Below are 19,240 nucleotides of genomic sequence, written 5' to 3'. Positions count from 1 at the left end.
GTCCCAGTTACATGCCCCCAACTCGAGTCTGCAGAGTTCTTGCTGGAGCCCTTGGGTTTTGACGGAGAGCAGTTGCCCGAAGGTCTACTGCTGTCCCCTACCTTGGTGCCGGCAAAAAGGGGATTCCTATATGCACCGGTAGTTAATGTCGGGAGCACAAAAGTGTGGCTGTCCCCACGGCGCCCCATTGGAACTGTACAAGTTGTGGCTGCGGCTGCGACAGAAACCGCGGCCTCCATATCAGTCAATCCATCATGGGAAGAGTGTCAGGCCTATGTTTCCACACAGGAGGTGGCTGAGTGCTCTAGTGGTCCCGAGCCCATGATGCCAGCCTTCCAGGGGTTGTCTCAGCAACAAGCTGCTGAGGCCAGGGCTCTGTTTGCCCAGTACAGCGACATCTTTTCCAGAGGGGATGGAGATCTAGGATGCACGTCTTTAATCAGCCACGAGATTCCCCTGCTCGATGATGCTCCGGTTCGGCAACCATACCGAAGAATCCCACCCTCTCAGTATGAAACCGTAAAGGCACACATTCAACAGCTCTTGGATAGCCAAGTCATCAGAGAAAGTAGCAGCCCCTACTCTTCTCCTATAGTCCTGGTGACCAAGAAGGACGGGAGTTTGCGCCTTTGCGTAGATTATCGCCAACTAAATGCAAAAACCCGCCGTGACGCTTACCCCCTTCCTCGTATAGAAGAGTCTCTAGATGCCCTTTCAGGAGCGAAATGGTTTTCTACCTTGGACCTTGCGAGTGGCTATAATCAGGTCCCAATGGTGGAACGGGATATACCGAAGACTGCCTTCTGTACGCCTTTTGGCCTGTTCGAATTCAATAGAATGGCCTTTGGCCTGTGTAACGCACCCGGAACATTCCAGCGCTTGATGGAACGCATGTTCGGGGATTGCAGATACCAGTCCGTCCTACTGTACCTGGATGATGTTATCGTCTTTTCCACCACCGTCCAACAGCACCTGGAGAGGCTAGGAGAAGTGTTTTCCCGTCTGCAAAAGCAGGGACTGAAAGTAAAAGTATCAAAATGCAGCTTCTTCCAGCATCAGGTCAGCTACTTGGGGCATGTAGTCTCCAGGGAAGGAGTTTCCACGGATCCTGCCAAAATAGAGGTAGTCAGTGAGTGGAGGCGCCCTGGACACCTAGCCGAGTTACGATCGTTTCTCGGCTTCGCTAGCTACTATAGGCGCTTTGTGGAAGGCTTTTCAAAGCTGGCAGCCCCACTCCACCATCTGGTGGGGAGACTCAATGGACCCCGCAAGAAGGGGAAGACACCCCCTGTTCCTCTGGCCTCGACCTGGGACGAAGAGTGTGAACATGCGTTCTTGTCCTTGAAGGAGCGACTCACCTCTGCTCCAGTTCTGGCATATGCCGACTTTTCAAAGCCCTTCATCTTGGAGGTGGATGCCAGCCACGGGGGTCTTGGTGCAATCCTCTCACAGGAACATCAAGGGAAGGTACGACCTGTCGCATTTGCCAGTCGGGGACTCAGGGCGGCTGAAAGAAACATGGAAAACTACAGCTCCATGAAGCTTGAACTGCTTGCAGTAAAGTGGGCAGTAACGGAAAAGTTCCGTGAATATTTGCTGGGGAACCATTTCACGATCCTCACTGACAATAACCCATTGAGCCACCTGCACACGGCAAAGCTGGGAGCCACGGAGCAACGGTGGGCCTCTCAACTGGCGTCGTTCAATTTTACCCTCCGATACCGGCCGGGTAAGAACAATCAGAATGCCGATGCCCTCTCTCGGCAGTATTTGGAGCGCTTCACCTTTGGGACCGAGGTCCCTGCATTGGGCGCATTGACCAGTCTTGTTCCAATGCCTGCCATAGAGGGCCTGTGCAGGGAGGTGGTAGCCCTACCTGGGCGTACACCTCAAGACCTCAGCGTGCTCCAGGGAGCTGACCCGGTCATCGGGCCCTTGAGGAAGTACTACCGAGAGGGGCGATGGCCAAGCGCAGCGGAACGCGAAGTGTTACCGCAGGGAAGCAGAGTTTTGCTTAGGCAATGGGACCGTCTAATCAATGAGGAAGGAGTTCTGTACCGCCTAATCCACACCCCAGGAGGTGGCCCCGAGACTCTCCAGCTATTGCTGCCCCACTGCCTGCAAACAGAAGTCCTACGTAGTGTCCACGACGAGCAAGGACACCAAGGCACAGAACGAACACTCCAGCTACTCCGAAGCCGATGTTTTTGGCCTGGTATGGCTAAAAATGTTGAACAGTGGTGTCAGGGGTGCCAGCGATGCGTGCTGGGGAAGGCCGTTCAACCTAAAGTCCGTACGTATTGGAGCCACTCGACCAAATGAAATTCTGGCCCTTGACTTCACTCAGCTGGAGCCGGCCAGCGATGGACGAGAGAATGTCCTGATCCTTACAGACATCTTCACAAAGTATTCGCAGGCTATCCCTACTAAAGATCAGAAAGCTCCCACAGTGGCCAAGGCCTTGGTGGAGCAATGGTTCCATAGATTTGGTCCTCCAGCCCGTATACACTAGCCAGGCTAGCGCCGCCTACTGGTTCCGGCAAATTTAATTTGCCTCAACCATATAGTCAGGGAACTAGCAATGCGTTTCGGTTTGCTCCATCCGCCAGAGCGGACGGACCAATCAGCGAGCAGATGTGGCGATGACGGGCGATGACGTCGAACTGAAGCGCCCAAACTGAAATACCGGTGTAGTTCCCAAGCTGCGGTAAACAGTTGACGAGATGGATGTCGGCGAAGCTATACGCTCTGTGCTTGAAACTATTCCGGATATTGAAGACTTAAAGCCAGAACAAGAAGCATGTTTGACGAATTTTTTGGAGGGCAAAGACGTTTTTGGACTAATTCCTACCGGGTTTGGGAAAAGTTTAATTTACCAGCTGGCCCCGTTAGTGGCGAAGACATTATGCAAGCCAAACGCTAATGCTAACCCTATTGTCATCGTTGTGTCCCCCCTGCTTGCCCTGATAGAAGACCAGATTAAGGAGGCAGGGATACTGGGTGTAACAGCAGGCCAGCTTGGCGTTAGTGATGACCAGGACATAATAAACGGAAATAAATAAACGCATAGCATACGTCACCGCCAAGCAGCAGCGATTAGTCGAAGCAAACGGAAGCAACCGCCTCCCGGAAGCAAACGAATCTCTACGGCTCGTGTTCAGACGCTATATGAAATGTAATGAAGTAAGCGGCTGATGCATCAGGCTACGTATACACTCCGACCGGGGGCGAAACTTTGAGAGCCTCCTTATCCAGCAACTGTGCCAGATGTACGGGATACAAAAGAGCCGCACAACTCCATACCACCCGCAAGGGAACGCCCAGTGTGAGCGGTTCAACCGCACACTCCACGACTTGCTGCGCACATTACCCCAGGCAGAGAAGCGTCGGTGGCCACACCATCTGCCACAGCTCACCTTCTCCTATAACACTACCCCACACCAGACCACGGGTTATACACCATATTTTCTGATGTTTGGCTGTCATCCAAGACTGCCAGTTGATTTTTTGCTTGGCTCCAGGGAGGCTGCCCCAGATACCCATACCCTTGAAGAATGGGTTGAAAGGCACCAGGAAAGCGTCAAAATTACTAAGGAACACGTCAGGCAAAGATCAGAAGAACTGGCCCTCCGACGGAACCAGAACCATAATGATCAGGTGAATGACGCTGGCTTCCAAGAAGGAGATTTTATCTATTTGCGGAGCCATCCACCGGGGAGAAATAAAATCCAGGACCACTGGAATCCTGTAGCCTACAGAGTCGGGCGTGGCCCTTCTGGTACCGGAGCGGTATACACAGTAACCCCGGCAGCTGAGGGTGGACCTGTCCGACAGGTGCATCGTTCTGAGATGCGTGGCGTCCCCGCAGGAGTACAGCCCGGACAAAGTGGCATCCCTGGCTTCGCTCAGGAAGGTGAGATCCCCATCGACTCCCCTGCTCGGGACGACCCCCCTGCCGGGAATGACGATGAGACCCGAGATGCAGTCATCTGGTATGATGCGGAACATGAACCCCAAGAACCCCAACCTGCTCCCACCTGTCCCTCAGTGGCAGAAGAAATTGACATGGAAGATACGGCTGAGATGCCGGAGGAAACCACGGTGGCGGTGCACCGCTCAGCGAGGCCTACAGCAGGGCAGCATTCCAATCCGCACCGTCTACCCAAGACAATGAGTGTCATGGATGACAGTCCATCAGGCATAGAGGGTGAAGACTCCCGGACATGAGGCGTCATCGTCGGGCCGCCGATTCATTTGGAGGGGGTGGATTGTGGCCTGTGGGATTAGGTCTTCTCTCTCTGTCTCGTGCTGATGTTCCCTGCTACACGTTCTCTTTCCCCGTACCGCTGACGTCACCTAATAGGGGTGGGACAGGTGGGCGGTTGCGAGCAGGCAGGTATAAAGGCACCCGGGGTCCTCATGCCGGTAAGGCACACGGGGTCCTCATGCCGGTAGCAGCAGTGTCTAGAGGTGTGGGTCGCAGCGCAAGGTATGTCTTAACTACCTCATTGGGGAATTATGATAGTTACTTGGCCAGTGCACTACGGGGGATTTAATTGTGTTTCCATTGGGCTAGTGGTCGTTGAGTGCTCGCCGACGGTGATACTGTCCGTGCGAGTGACGAGCCTGGGTCTGCGTTCAGCGATCCCGATGGGAGAAGGAACAAGGTATGTTTTGGCTGTGCTTTATTGAATAGGCGTGTTATTAATCCGGTTGTGGCGTGGTAAATAGTTAGCCTATGAACCGAATATATATGGATCACGCAACTGGGTCTCTCGTTTCCTTTTTTTGTTTATAGACGCTACCGGCAATCCGAGTGTCGGCTGCTGTTCTCGTGATTGGGGTGAATGAGATACGTGCAGGTGCTGCTTTTAGGACGCGTTTTGTATTTCTGTTCGTTTGGTTGTTTGCTTCATGTGTTTTTTTTGTTTCTTTCTTTCCCCCTAGTCGGTGGACTTTGAGATTTGTGCTGGTAGACTAATTGTGACCACCGGCTAGCGGGCCTTTTTGTTAACTTACATTTTCTTTTCTGGTTTGTCGTCCCCTCCTGCCCCTAACAGCCTAGGTTTAGGTTGGGCCCATAGGCTAGACTCCCGGTGTTTCAGTTTTGTTTTGATTTGTTTTGTTTAATGTATTAATGGGCGTCCTATTTTATTGACGACCTACAGCGACTAACTTTTAATTAAATGAGAATAAAGAATATATTTTTATACCTGTAAGTCAAGCCTGTGCGTGCGTTTCTTGAGTAAAATAGAGTGCCCCTGCTCTTGTTCTAGGGGTGGCGTTGTCAGCATTACTCAGTCTTAAACCCCCCCGCCACATGTACAAAAACCTGCTCAGCACTAAACACTCTTCCCTCTCCCCCTGAGACCAGTACCAGGACATTTCTGACAAAACACATGTACTCATCACAATATTTATTTCCTAATTATTAGGAAAATTAAGTTTCCATCCAGTTTCCATTTTTTTATTTAAAAATATGAAAATATTTTTTCAGTAAGTTTTCTTGCCATAATATTCTGAATAATTTGGTTTAAATTGTGTGGCATATTTGTAGCTTTTATCAGCATGGCTCATTAAATTACAAACTACCAGTGTTTCAGCTTTTACTCTTCTTAAATTGATTCTGAGGGAACCACTATCCACCCCTAGAGGTCAGTATTATCAAGTAGATGTTGAACTATTTCATCAACATGTTTGGTCTTTGTGTCTTTAACAGCTGGAACTACTAAGAGTCTACTCTCATACTTGAGCTGAACACCATAAAGTTTCTCCTGTTGCTGTAGACCTGCTGTTGAGATGGAAACCTGGCTGTGGATTATTATTGCTGCACTTCTATCTGGTGAGATGAAAATGTTCCACACTACATGTATGACTGAATCATCAATTATTTTATTATTATTGGTTAATGGATGTTTTAGATATTTTTATTCAGTTGTATTCTTTATGGTCCATGTTAATCTATCGCTTCAATTTTGTAGACTCATCCTGGTTCTCACTCACTGGCTGGGTAGCTCTTTAAAGACTCTTATTGACTCTCCTTTCATCATTGATCTCAATTCATTCATATATTAATCCACATCTTCTGTTCTTCCCCAGAGTGTAAAGGAGAAGATAGTGATCCAGAAAAGAGAGGATATCATTGCTACTGAAGGACTGACAGTTAGTCTTTGCTGTACATATGTGACCACTGACCAGAATCCATCTTTGTTCTGGTACAAACAACAAATTAATAACTTCCCCAGGTTCATGCTACAACGCCCTACATATGGAAGTGGACATAATGCTGCAGAGTTCCTCAAAGACAGATTTGATGCCCAAATCCAAAACACATCAGTTCCTCTGAGGATCCAGAACCTGCAGCTGTCTGACTCTACTCTGTACTACTGTGCTCTGAGGCCCACATTGACAGGAAACACAGACTCCCTGTACAAAAACCTGCTGAGCACAAATCACACTTCCCTCTCCCCCTGAGATCAGTACACAAACATTACACATAAAACAAATCAACTCATAACAACAGTGAACTCCTAAATACTCCACCACTAGATGTCAGTATTATCAAGTAGGTGTTGAACTATTTCACCAAACCCAAATCAACCTTAAAGCCTATCAATAACACCATCAGGATGGGTCTACTTAATGTTAGGTCTCTTAACAATAAATCTTTTTTAGTTAATGATTTTATTACCACTTCTCAACTGGATTTTATGTTTTTAACTGAAACATGGCTAGAACAAAATAACAGTGCAACCGTTCTGATAGAGACAGCTCCTCCCAACTATAACTTTTTTGATGTATGTAGATCTGGAAAAAGAGGTGGAGGGGTTGCTGCTATATTTAAAAATGTATTTCAGGGGAAACAGATGCTATTTGGTGATTTTCCATCATTCGAATACCTTTGTGTTGTATTGAAATGTTCCCCCAGAGTTCTCCTATTAATTATTTACAGGCCACCCACATACGCTGCAAATTTCTTCGATGACTTTACAGAATTATTGTCTAGCATCTCCACAGACTTTGACTGTCTAGTTATAACTGGTGACTTCAATTTTCATACTGATGATTTTAATGATAAGTGTGCAAAAAAACTTTTTACCATTTTGGACACATTTGAAATGTCTCAACATGTGAAAGAGGCTACTCATTGTAAGGGGCACACTCTAGACCTGGTTATCACAAAGGGTCTCAATGTTTCAGATCTCTCTGTGACTGATCCTTCACTGTCTGACCATTTCTGTGTTTTCTTTAATATATCTTTTATTCCTGACATACAGACAAAATCAAATACTGTCAAAAAACGGTATATCAATGAACATTCTAATGTACTTTTTAAAAAGGCCATCTCCTTGCTACCACCTCTCAACCCATGTTCTGCTGATGATCTTTTAGAAAACTTTAATTTGAAAATTTTGAAAGTCATAGATGTCATTGCACCTTATAAGGTTAAAACAATTTCTGGAAAGCAAAAGGCACCTTGGAGAAAAGTTGCTTTTGTAACAGCCCAGAAAAAAGAATGCAGGAAGGCTGAACGCATATGGCGTAAAACAAAACTTCATATTCACCATGACATCTATAAAGAGAGCCTCTGTGCCTACAATTTAGACTTAAAAAGTGCTAGAGAAACATTTTTCTCCAATATCATTAAAAACAATACTAATAATGCCAAAGCCCTATTTACAACTGTTGACAGACTGACCATGCCCCCAACACAAATTCCACCTGACCTTCATTCCACTCAGAAATGCAATGAGTTTGCAGCATTTTATACTGATAAAATTGAAGGCATCAGACGCGCCATCAATGTCTCCACTTTAAACAAAAATGCTGGACTACCACCATATTCAGGCAAAAGTAACATGGCAATGACATGCTTTAATGTCATAGACTCTAAAACTCTTGTGGAAACTGTGACACAACTGAAGCCATCCACCTGTTGCCTTGATACTTTACCTACCAACCACTTTAAGAATGTTTTTGACTGCCTAGCAATAGACATATTGCAAATAGTTAACAACTCTCTCCAATCAGGCACTTTCCAAAAAACCTTAAAAACTGCAGTTATCAAACCCCTGTACAAAAACCCGACAAGGAACTTGAGCATTTGTCATCGCCTTAAACTGTGGTTCAGGGGAGGGACATCTGGAGAGGTGAACGAAACTCAGTTTTTGCTGTGATGCCCTCTACTGGTCGTGAATGGAAACAGGCCTGCTGTGTATTGGAGACCTTTCGAGAGATGAGATGAAGGGAGGAGCCAGCCTCAAAAGGACTGTTGAGTAGAGTGTGATATGATTCTCTCTGCCGTTCTACTTGAATTCACGCTGCTCTCCACTGCGTCGCCACATCATGCTCTTTGCACTCGTGATATGTTGCATTTTATGTGGTAAGGTATTTATCAATACAACAAATTACTCCTAATTAGTTCAATGAAGTCATCGTTGTCTGAAAAATCTATGTATTGTAGATTTGATTCTTGGTGCAGTGACTGAATCTCCTTTTTTTATTTCAGGTCCAAGTGTTGGAGACAGTATCAGTCCACAGAAGGATGTCCAACGTGCTGTTGAGGATGCTGGTGTGGTGCTCTCATGCAGATACAACAGCTCTGTAGTCAGTAGACTCTTGTGGTACCGCCAGTATCCTGGCTCAGCACCACAGTTCCTTATCATGGAATACTCTGGATACATAACTAATCCAATACCAGGACTGAAAATCACACATACCAAACAACAGAGACGTGTGGAGCTACAGATCACCTCTGCTGCAGTGACGGACTCTGCTCTGTACTACTGTGCTCTGAGGCCCACAGTGACAGGAAACACAGACTCCCTGTACAAAAACCGGCTCAGCACTAAACACTCTTCCCTCTCCCCCTGAGACCAGGGCCCCGTTTCCCGAAAGCATCGTTAGCCTAACGACGTCGTTAACACCGTCGTACGATCATCGCAGAATTTTCGGACCGTTTCCCGAAAGCATCGTTACGTAACGACGTCGTTAAAACCCTCGTAGCTAACGACGCCTACAGGGGTACTCGTTAAGCACTAGGATGCATCGTTACTATAGCCTCAGTGGAGTCACCAGCTGGACATTCCGTGTATTGGATGTGTTTTATTAAAACACGTCATCCAATACCACTGATTATCCAGCTGGCGCTATTTCGCAATAGCCCAAAAACAGTGGTTCCCGCATATATATTACTCGTAGACTACTGTTAGATTTAAACAGCAAAGACAGAGACATGTTAGAAGTCAACACAAATATAATTTATTGCAGCAATTTAAAATTCCAAAAATAAATGTACCGATGAAACGCCACGTCACAAGGCACCCTATCACAAGGCATATAATAAAATCAAATGATTCCGTTGCTTGTGTGGGAGGTCGCTTGCGAGCGGCACTTGCTGTCTCCCTCTGATTTTAATTCAACCATCGTGGTTAAAATGTCCTCATATTGATCAATGACAGAAGACATACTGTAGGCTATATGAATCATGCTGAAACCAGCGGGTGTCGGATAATTTCTGCAGGCGTTTTTTGTTGCGATTGTTTGACATAAAGCACTGTAGGCGCGTCGGTGAGGCTGTGATGAAGTTCACTATTTATTGGACCGTGTCTAGACAGTTACGAACTCCCTGACCTTAGTGGAGTGCACAATCGCCAAGTTGAGAGCGTGGTTTTCTGTACGTAGACTGCTGCGGGAAACTGTGCTGCGATGCGTGCCATTCCCGCTTACATTGCCCGCACCATCATACCCCCTGCCCAACAATATGGGCAGGAATCGATCTAGACCAGCAACAGCAATAGCCATGTCAATGCCTCTGCGTTTGAATGATAATGAATGAATGGAACGTTGCATTTTTAATGTTGACTCCAAAGTTTCTGGAGAGTGCGCGGCGCGTCAATCACTGAATGAATGACTGAATGAAACGGAATGCAGGAATCAGAGAAAGTCTGCCCTCTTTGCGGCGCAAAGCATGTTTCAGAAATCAGCACATTTAAATAAATGCTATAGGCCTAGTTGTCACACAGACACGTGATATTTTTTATTTTTTTAATATGGAATTATTTCAGGGGAGAAAATGCCGTGAAACAATGTACGCACGGTGCGTTCGGGATTAGGACTGATATAGCATATGTCGGCCTAGACCAAATCAATTGTGTTTTAATATTTGTAGTATTCATATTAGTCTATTCTTTTCGTAGGCTACTCTGCTGTTGGCCTTGATGGGGAGATATTTTTTTGCTGCCACAAAATATAGTTTAATCCAACAACATTCCTGCGTGTCCCCCTCCTACGGAGCCCATTTCAGCACCGTGTGAGTAGACAGCTACAATCCTACGACGTCGTAAGAGCAGAGCACGCGCGTTCATGTTAAGATGAGTTTCGGGAAACGCTCCCCTAAAATTAACGATGCTGCGTGAGATCCATCGTAGGCTACGATGGATCGTACGAGCGTGGATCCATCGTTATCGGGAAACGGGGCCCAGTACAGACATTTCTGAAAAAAACATGAATTCATTCCAATATTTATTTCCTGATTAATTATAAATGTTTACCATTTTTTAAATTTCAAAATATTAAAATATTTTTGCAGTAAGTTCACTTGCTTTATTATTTTTAAATAATGTGGTGTGAATTGTGTGGTATATTTGTAGCTTTTATCCGCATGGCTCATTAAATTAAAAAACATCTATGTTTCAACAGTTACTTTTCTTAACGTGAACATGAAGGTAAGATCTCTTATCCACCCCTAGAGGTCAGTACACCAAACATCTTAAAATCTTTCTGCATTTCATTCTCTTTGCATAATATTTGGAAAATGAGGGTTCAAATTGTTTATTATATTTGTGTAATTTGACTCATATGTTATTGTTTTAGACGTTTAATCCTGGTGTGTTTTTTATGAATCTAACACATATATACTATCTAACACATTCTTTATGTGGACTTTTTCCAAGTCTGATAGCTGGGGACTCCATCTCTTTTGATAAACAGAAAGTCAGTGGAAAAGATGGAGCATCTGTAACACTCAAATGCACCTATCATACAGGCTATGACAAAGTTCATCTTCACTGGTACAGACTTTAGCCTAGCCAGGATCCTCAGTTTATACTCGTTAAAGGAGCAAGGTCAAAGAGTTCTGAACAGAATAGTCAAGACTGTTGTTTCCAGTCCACAACAATCCAGAACGTCAACTGAACTCACCAAACTGTTTTTGGTTTCATGGTTTACGTGTGAATGATACACTGTAGCACTACTCCCATAAGTAGGGCATCTGAGCAAAATATCCAACAGCTGTACCACTGAACAAAAACACCCCATGTTAAGACAGTCACTGAGGGAGTCAATGTTAAATTAAAACCTTTTTCAATCTAGAAGAATGTCCCAAGCGCTCTAGTCAAAGCTAACAGCAATCTAACATTCATCAAATCATTTGACATAATATAATCATATTTTTAACACAAAGTGATCTTCATTTGACATATTTATATGTAGAGTGTCACCACAGTGGTTCTCCTCAACCGTTGAAACTAGAACTCAGAGCTCTTGCTGCTCCTCTTCCTGTGTCCTCCTCTGTCTCCACAGAGCCAGTAAAGTAGAAGGTCTTCTCCTGTCTCATTCAGTCCTTGGTGCCACTCTAGCAGGAGTTGGAGCTTGACAGGCAGCACATCAGAAACAATCTGTCAACACAACAGCTTTTAGACTCTTGATTGTTGCTGCTCTACAACATCTGATTGGTCTCCAGTATCAGCTATGCAGCTCTTCATGTTAGTGGTTTTATTCACTGAGTTTACTGGTGAGTTCTGCTTTAGAAGCACTGTCCTAATTCATGGACCTGGACCTCAATACATGTTTAGCAGAATTTGAAAATAAAATATTTAAAAATAAAAAATAAAAATACATGTTTAGCAGTTCATATGAATTAATTCATATTGCTATTTCCAGGATCTTTAAGACTGTAGTAGACACTGACCTTTCATTCTTAACATATGCAGGTGACAGTTATCAGCAAACCATCCACTCAATCCAGGGAGTCCCGGCTCTACAAGGAGGCAACCTGACCCTCTCCTGCAACTACACCTCAGCAGACTACTTCTTCTGGTATCGCCAGTACCCCAGCTCACCTCCACAGTTCCTTATCAAAGAATACATGGCGCTATCTGGATTTACTTTGAAAAAGGACGGAGGAAGACAAATGTTTCATCTGGAGATCTCCGCTGCTGCAGTGACAGACTCTGCTCTGTACTACTGTGCTGTGAGGCCCACAGTGACAGGAAACACAGACTCACTGTACAAAAACCCGACAAGGAACTTGAAGAGCATTTGTCATCATCTTCAACTTCATCTTCAATTTGTGTTCAGGGGAGGGACATCTGGAGAGGTGAATTTACCATGGCCTAGTGAAGAAACAGTATGCTAAAACAGAGATACAGAGGTAGCATGTTGAGTATAAGGGCTCCCATGTTGTTTGACATGATGTCAGTCCTCTTTCTACTTGTAGTTTGTAAATTAACAGGTAAGTTGTAGCCACTTGAATTTCTGTAGAGTGAAGACTAAAGAGATTTGTATCTCCATGGCAACATGTTTATGGATTAACCTTCTATTTTACAGGTGTTTATAGTGTGGACCTCACTCCTGTCAAGAAGGAAGGGAACTGTTTAGATTTAGAAGATACGACTGCTACTCTGTCCTACAGGCTCTCCGAAACTGCTGAAATTAATGATAATTTCTTCTGGTACCGTCAGTATCCTGGAGAACCTCCACAGTTCCTGCTGTACATCTCAGGGCTTGGTATCAACAGGACAGCTGAGTCTCTTGGTTCAGACAAAAGGTTTTCTACTGAACTGACTGAAAAGAAGACTCGTGTGGATCTGAAGATCTCCTCTGCTGCAGTGAGAGACTCTGCTCTGTACTACTGTGCTGTGAGGCCCACAGTGACAGGAAACACAGACTCCCTGTACAAAAACCTGACAAGGAACTTGAAGAGCATTTGTCATCGTCTTCAACTGTGGTTCAGGGGAGGGGCATCTGGAGAGGTGAATTTACCAGGAGTCTATTGAAGAAACAGTATGTTACAACAGAGATACTAGGGTAGTATGTCTCATATTAGTGTTCCAATGTTTGACAAGATGTTAGTCCTCTTTCTACTGGTAGTTTGTAAATCAACAGGTAAGTTGCAGCCCACCAGAAATTCTGATGAGTAAATATTAAAGGGAACTTGTATGTCCATTGCAACATATTACAAATTAACCTTATCTTGACAGGTGTTTATAGTCATATAAACATATTTATAGTCACTCATTTCTGTCGAAAAGAAAGTGAACAGTTAAGAAGGTACAACTGTTACCCTGTCCTACAGTCGTTCTAAAATTGCTGCGAGCGATGATTTCTTCTGGTACCGTCAGTATCCTGGAGAGCCTCCAAAGTTCCTGCTGTACATCTCAGGGTTTGGTAACACCTCTGAGTCTATTGGTTCAGACAAAAGGTTTTCTACTTAACTGACTAAAAGAAGACTCGTGTGGATCTGAAGATCTTCTCTGCTGCAGTGACAGACTGCTCTGTACACAGACATTGCTGATAAAATACATCATCTCATCACAAGATTTATTTCGTAATTAATTATACATGTTTACCATTTCCCAATTACAGAATATGAGAATAATTTGTAATTGGGCAATGGTAAACATTCATTGGTTCATTCTCTAGCCATGTTATTTGGGATCTTTTGGTTTTAATAGTGTGGTTCATTTTTGGAGTTTATTTTATTTTTCTCTTCTGCTTTAAGTGAATATGAAGATGTGATCTCTTATCTACCACTAGAGGTCAGTATTAGCAAGTAGGTTTAGAAATATGTAGTCAACATGTTTGGTCATGGTGTCTATAACAGCTGGTACCATGAAGAGAATAAGTCTCATACTTGAGCTGAACACCAGATCGTTTTTCCAGTTGCTGTAAACCTGCTGTTGAGATGGAAACCTGGCTGTGGATTATTATTGCTGCACTTCTATTTGGTAAGATGAAAATCTCATGTTTCAAACTACATACCTGTATATAACGGAATAATCAATAACTTTATTATTATTGGCTAATGGATGTTTTAGACATTTTATTCAGTTGCATTTTTTATGGTTCATGTTAATCTATCATGCCAATTTTGTGCACTCATCCTAGTTCTCACTCATTGGCTGTAACTCTTTAAAGACTCATATTGACTCTCCTTTCATCATTGATCTCAATTGATTGATTCATTAATCCACATCTTCTGTTCTTCCCCAGAGTGTAAAGGAGAAGACAAAGTGATCCAGAAAAGAGAGGATATCATTGCTACTGAAGGACTCACAGTTAGTCTTTGCTGTACATATGTGACCACTGACCCGAGTCCGTCTTTGTTCTGGTACAAACAACAAATTAATAACTTTCCCGAGTTCATGCTACAACGCCCTACATATGGAAGTGGACGTAATGCTGCAGAGTTCCTCAAAGACAGATTTGATGCCCAAATCCAAAACACATCAGTTCCTCTGAGGATCCAGAACCTGCAGCTGTCTGACTCTGCTCTGTACTACTGTGCTCTGAGGCCCACAGTAACAGGAAACACAGACTCCCTGTACAAAAACCTGCTGAGCACAAATCACACTTCCCTCTCCCCCTGAGATCAGTACACAAACATTACACATAAAACAAATCAACTCATAACAACAGTGAACTCCTAAATACTCCACCACTAGATGTCAGTATTATCAAGTAGGTGTTGAACTATTTCATCAACATGTTTGGTCATTGAGTCTTTGGTACCATGAAGAGAATAAGTCTAATACTTGAGCTGAACAACAGATAGTTTCTCCTGTTGCTGCAGACCTGCTGTTGAGATGGAAACCTGGCTGTGGATTATTATTGCTGCACTTCTATCTGGTAAGAGGAAAAGCTCATGTTACACACTGTAGGATGACTGAATTATCAGACATTTTATTATAATAATTAATTGTTCAATGTTTTTAACATCTTATTCTGTTGTGTTTTTTATGGTCCATGTTAATCTAACACATCCATTATGTGGACTTTTTCCAGGACTGATAGCTGAGGACTCCATCTCTCCCGTTGAACAGAAAGTCAGTGGAAAAGAGGGAGAATCTGTAACACTCAGATGCTCCTATGAAACAAGCGATGATTATGTTCGCCTTTTCTGGTACAGACATCGTTCTAACCAGCAGGCTCCTCAGTTTATACTCTATAAAGAAGCAAGATCATGGAGTGATGAACATATTCCTGACAGTCGTTATGAGTCCACAACATCCAGAACATCAACTGAACTCACCATAACACAGCTAAAACTGGCAGACACAGCTCTCTATTACTGTGCTCTTTGGAGGCACAGTGATACAAAGTGTGGAGGAGCCTTTACATAAACCTGAAGGCAATGATCTCCCTATTCTTCAAAGAGGAGGGAAGTGGTAATCCCACCACACCTTTCTATCAGATGGATTGTGGTTCTTCATGGTTTATCAGAGACACTGTGGTTGCACCTGCTAATGTTCCACTGCAGCAGGTGCAGCATAATCTAAATTATACATCATGTACATGATGTATAATTTAGCCACACTTGTGTAGCCACACTACATCAGCCACACTTGTGGCTATCACAATAGCTATGCATTTCAGACGTCGCAGAGCACAACAATGTCAATATTTTACCTAGAAACACAATCGGGCAAAAAATCGGGCGTTTGTGTGGGGGGACCACTGTTTATATGGCTAGAGGCTAGCTGCTTCTTGCATATCCAATGTACTTCCGGTATGTACTTCTGCAACGATATGTCATATGAAAAAGACCCCAAGGAGGACTTTTTTGTGAACTTATCTCGATTAACTAGATAGGAAAGAATAACGTCAATAACACTTTTCCTGGTTATTAAAAGTTGATGACACAAACACACACACACATACATACACAGGGGCGTAGCTTTGGGCGGTGCTCCCGGTGCAACGCACCAGGGCCTATGAGGCCCCCGGGGGTTGTAGAGAAAAAAAGAAAAGTGTGGAGAAGCGCTGTGCGTTCATGCAAGGAGAGTGATACAACATTATGATGAGCTGTGCGAGGATGAGAGGCTCAGTGACCCTGAGAGCCACTTCAGGGTCAATGTTTTTAATGCCAGTCTGGACATTATTATCAATCAGCTACTGCAGAGATTCGTTGCCCTGCGTGAAACCACTGAACTTTTCCAGGCTATCCAACCCTCAGATCTGAATTGTGCCACTGATGATGCCCTGTATGAGCATGCACAGTGCCTTGCTAACCAACTCCATGCCTTCCATGCCTGCTTGTTTTAAGACTGAATTTGAAATAAAACAACACCTCTATTGTAAAAAAGAGTGCTGAGCAGAGGGCTCTTAGAGTTAACTTCTGAATGGGTGAGTGCAGGTTTCTTTTATTATTGCAAATGATCGACTTATCAGGTTGTGGTTAAATGGCCGCTGTGCCCATTGTGTCCATTGGCTATGTTTGCTTTTGATTAGGCCACCGTTGTGCTGTTAGGGAAATATGGCTGCATGGTCAGCTTAATGGATTATTTGCGGGGTTTTTTGGTTTTTTTTGCCAGTTTTTGATCGTAGGCTAGTGTGTCAGTGATGCAAATAGTCACTGTCCGTGGTTCTAATAATGATTGTGTGTATGACCTTTTCCCTCTCTGCTCGGATTTGAATGTGTTGTGTGCTGTAGGGATGTTAAGTCACTGTCCATGGTTCTAATAATGATTGTGCAGCTGTAGGCCTAGGCCCTATGGGGAGCGGATGCATGTTCATCGTGGTGGGGGATGGGTGGGGGCGGATGGCGGGGGGCCCAGCGCAAGACTTGCACCGGGACCCAGTGCAACTAAGCTACGCCACTTCACACACACACACACACACACACACACACACACACACACACACACACACACACACACACACACACACACACACACACACTTGATTCAACCATTTTAAACTATCAGCTTTAACGGCTCAGCTATTTTATATTCAAGTATAGTTATTAGTTATCAGTGTTATTTGTCAAAACCAGAAGTGTACCCAGTAACACTCTTTATTCATCAGAAAGTGTGCCACATAAACATTAACATTACATTCCCCAGATATGTCACTGATAAACACAACATACCAGAAGTGTACGCACCTTTAATGTGTATATTAGAGTCTATTCCTGATTACTAAAACACTTGGTCCCCAAGGCACATCAACACTGTTTTATTTGAAGAGTAAATAAATTAATAACTGTCACGACCCCACTGTTAGTTTCGAACCGGCTCTCTGTCTAGGCAGGAGTCGAGACACATAAGTGGTAAAACCCACAACTGGCAGGCAACTCGCTTCCGGCCACGTGGGCAGTGACTCACCTGGTTCCTGGCGAGCTCTGGTCCTTCTTTGACGTGTTGAGGGACAGCCCAAGCGTTGGAGCAAACTGTAGCCTGTCCCAGTTGGTTTATAGTTTGACATATAACATAGACAAACACTTGACAAACATACACGACAAAGGGGCGGTCACGTTCCCCCTTTAGGAAACTAGTCCTGGTACTGTCCTTGTAGAAGGGGAAAAACCTTCACCTCTTTCAGAGGGTTTTTAGGGAAAACAAGTGTGGGCACCATGCTGTCTGTTCAGCCATCTTGCCACCATCAGCCATCTTGGATTCCCCAGGTGACCCGTATCAAGGCCAATCAAGGGAGCCACTCCCACAGTTACCATGACAACCAGTTACCCACCAGTTTAACATTACCCAATAGTAGGATCGTGACAATAACCATGTATAACCAACCAGGGCCGGCTCTAGGCATAGGCGACATAGGCGGTCGCCTAGAGCGCCATCTGCTGGAGGGGCGCCGCCAGTCACCCTCGAGGGAGAAAAATAAATAAATAAATAAATAAATAATAATAATAATTTTCGCTGCCCATTGGCGCCCTCCCTTCGTGTTCTGTCTTGAAAATAATACATATTAACAAAATAAAGAAACAGATAAACAATGACATCTTTCTCACTTATGGTGCTGAGTCACGTGACGTGTGGGGTCATTGGCTGCACACCTCAGAGGGTCAGATGTCACAGAGGTCAGGTCACGTCAAGTGACAGCGGGTTATGTTGTGATAACGTAATATTGTTGATAACGTTGACTTGCGAGATGAAACGGCCGTCAAAGCCCTCGGGTGCGCAGTACAAAAAGAGAAGAAAAGAGGAGGAGGAGAAGAAGTCCAAATATAAAGGTAACATTAACGTTATGTCATCTTTTTTTAAATACCGTTTTGTGTGAAGACGTTTCATTTGTATTAACGTTAGCTAGCTAGCTAGGTTGAAATAAAGCAACGCTAGCTTAACACTAGAACGGCCAAGACGGTCATTTTGACAGTTTTCAACGTTATATGTGCAATAACTTAGTTGAATGAAAAAAATGGAATACTGCTGTTACCTGACTTTTCCTAAAAGTGTCTGTATTTTAATTTAGAATATTTTTGATATAAATTACACATGATATGTACAGTAATAAGTGAATCTACTCTATATCTGTCTAGATGCGCTCAAAAAATATTTCCAGACGCCCCTAACAGCTGCTGGAGAGGGGCCTTCTGATGCAACATCCACACCACTCTCTGAAGCATGTAAGTTTAGCCAATTGTTTGTGGTCTCTTAAGCACTGCTGTGTTGTTGTTGTTGTTGTTATGATTATTATTATCATTATTGTTGTTGTTGTTGTGACTAAAAGGTACAAGCTTGTTAGCAATTACAGTAAATTTAGGTTTTAGGCAAATAAAATAAAGTTTATTTGTATATCAAACCTTAATTAATTTATTAAATTGAGTAGAATGACACAACAAACTTGACAGTATGGATGTACTCTATGTTTGAATACAGCTACAAGTCAGGCGTCATGCAGCAGCAGCGCTACCACATCAACGACACCACCCACCTCTGAAAGTCAGCTTGAAGCAGGTGAGTTATGTAATTGCATGTTATAGCTGCAGTCACATCACTGAATAATACTGTGGTTATTCATAATTTATGCTTCAGATGTGTTTATTGCCTGATGTGCTGCTATTTGTAAATCACTGCGTGACCTTACTGAAGGATTAATATCTATATTTGCATGTGTGTTTGATTTGCTTGCAGGTGAAGAAACAAGCACAGCATGCACTGTTCAACAGCCTGATGACACCCAGTCAACACATCCTGAAGGACACAAGGCAGCACCTTTGGACCCT

General features: G+C 43.9%; 1 pseudogene across 1 annotated transcript; it reads left to right on the top strand.

Moving 5' to 3' along the window:
- Positions 1-13,893: 13,893 nt before the first annotated feature.
- On the top strand, positions 13,894-14,651 carry LOC311361236 (T cell receptor alpha variable 38-2/delta variable 8-like; annotated as a pseudogene). Its single transcript, XR_014684193.1, has 2 exons — positions 13,894-14,009; positions 14,275-14,651. The product of XR_014684193.1 is annotated as a T cell receptor alpha variable 38-2/delta variable 8-like (transcript).
- The last annotated feature ends 4,589 nt before the right edge of the window (positions 14,652-19,240 follow it).

The sequence above is a fragment of the Micromesistius poutassou genome (assembly GCF_964030765.1).
Source record: "Micromesistius poutassou genome assembly, chromosome: 16".
In the NCBI taxonomy this organism is placed as follows: Eukaryota; Metazoa; Chordata; class Actinopteri; order Gadiformes; family Gadidae; genus Micromesistius; species Micromesistius poutassou.
The sequence above is the reverse complement of the archived record's forward strand: the minus strand, read 5'-3'. Positions and strand labels throughout refer to the sequence as shown.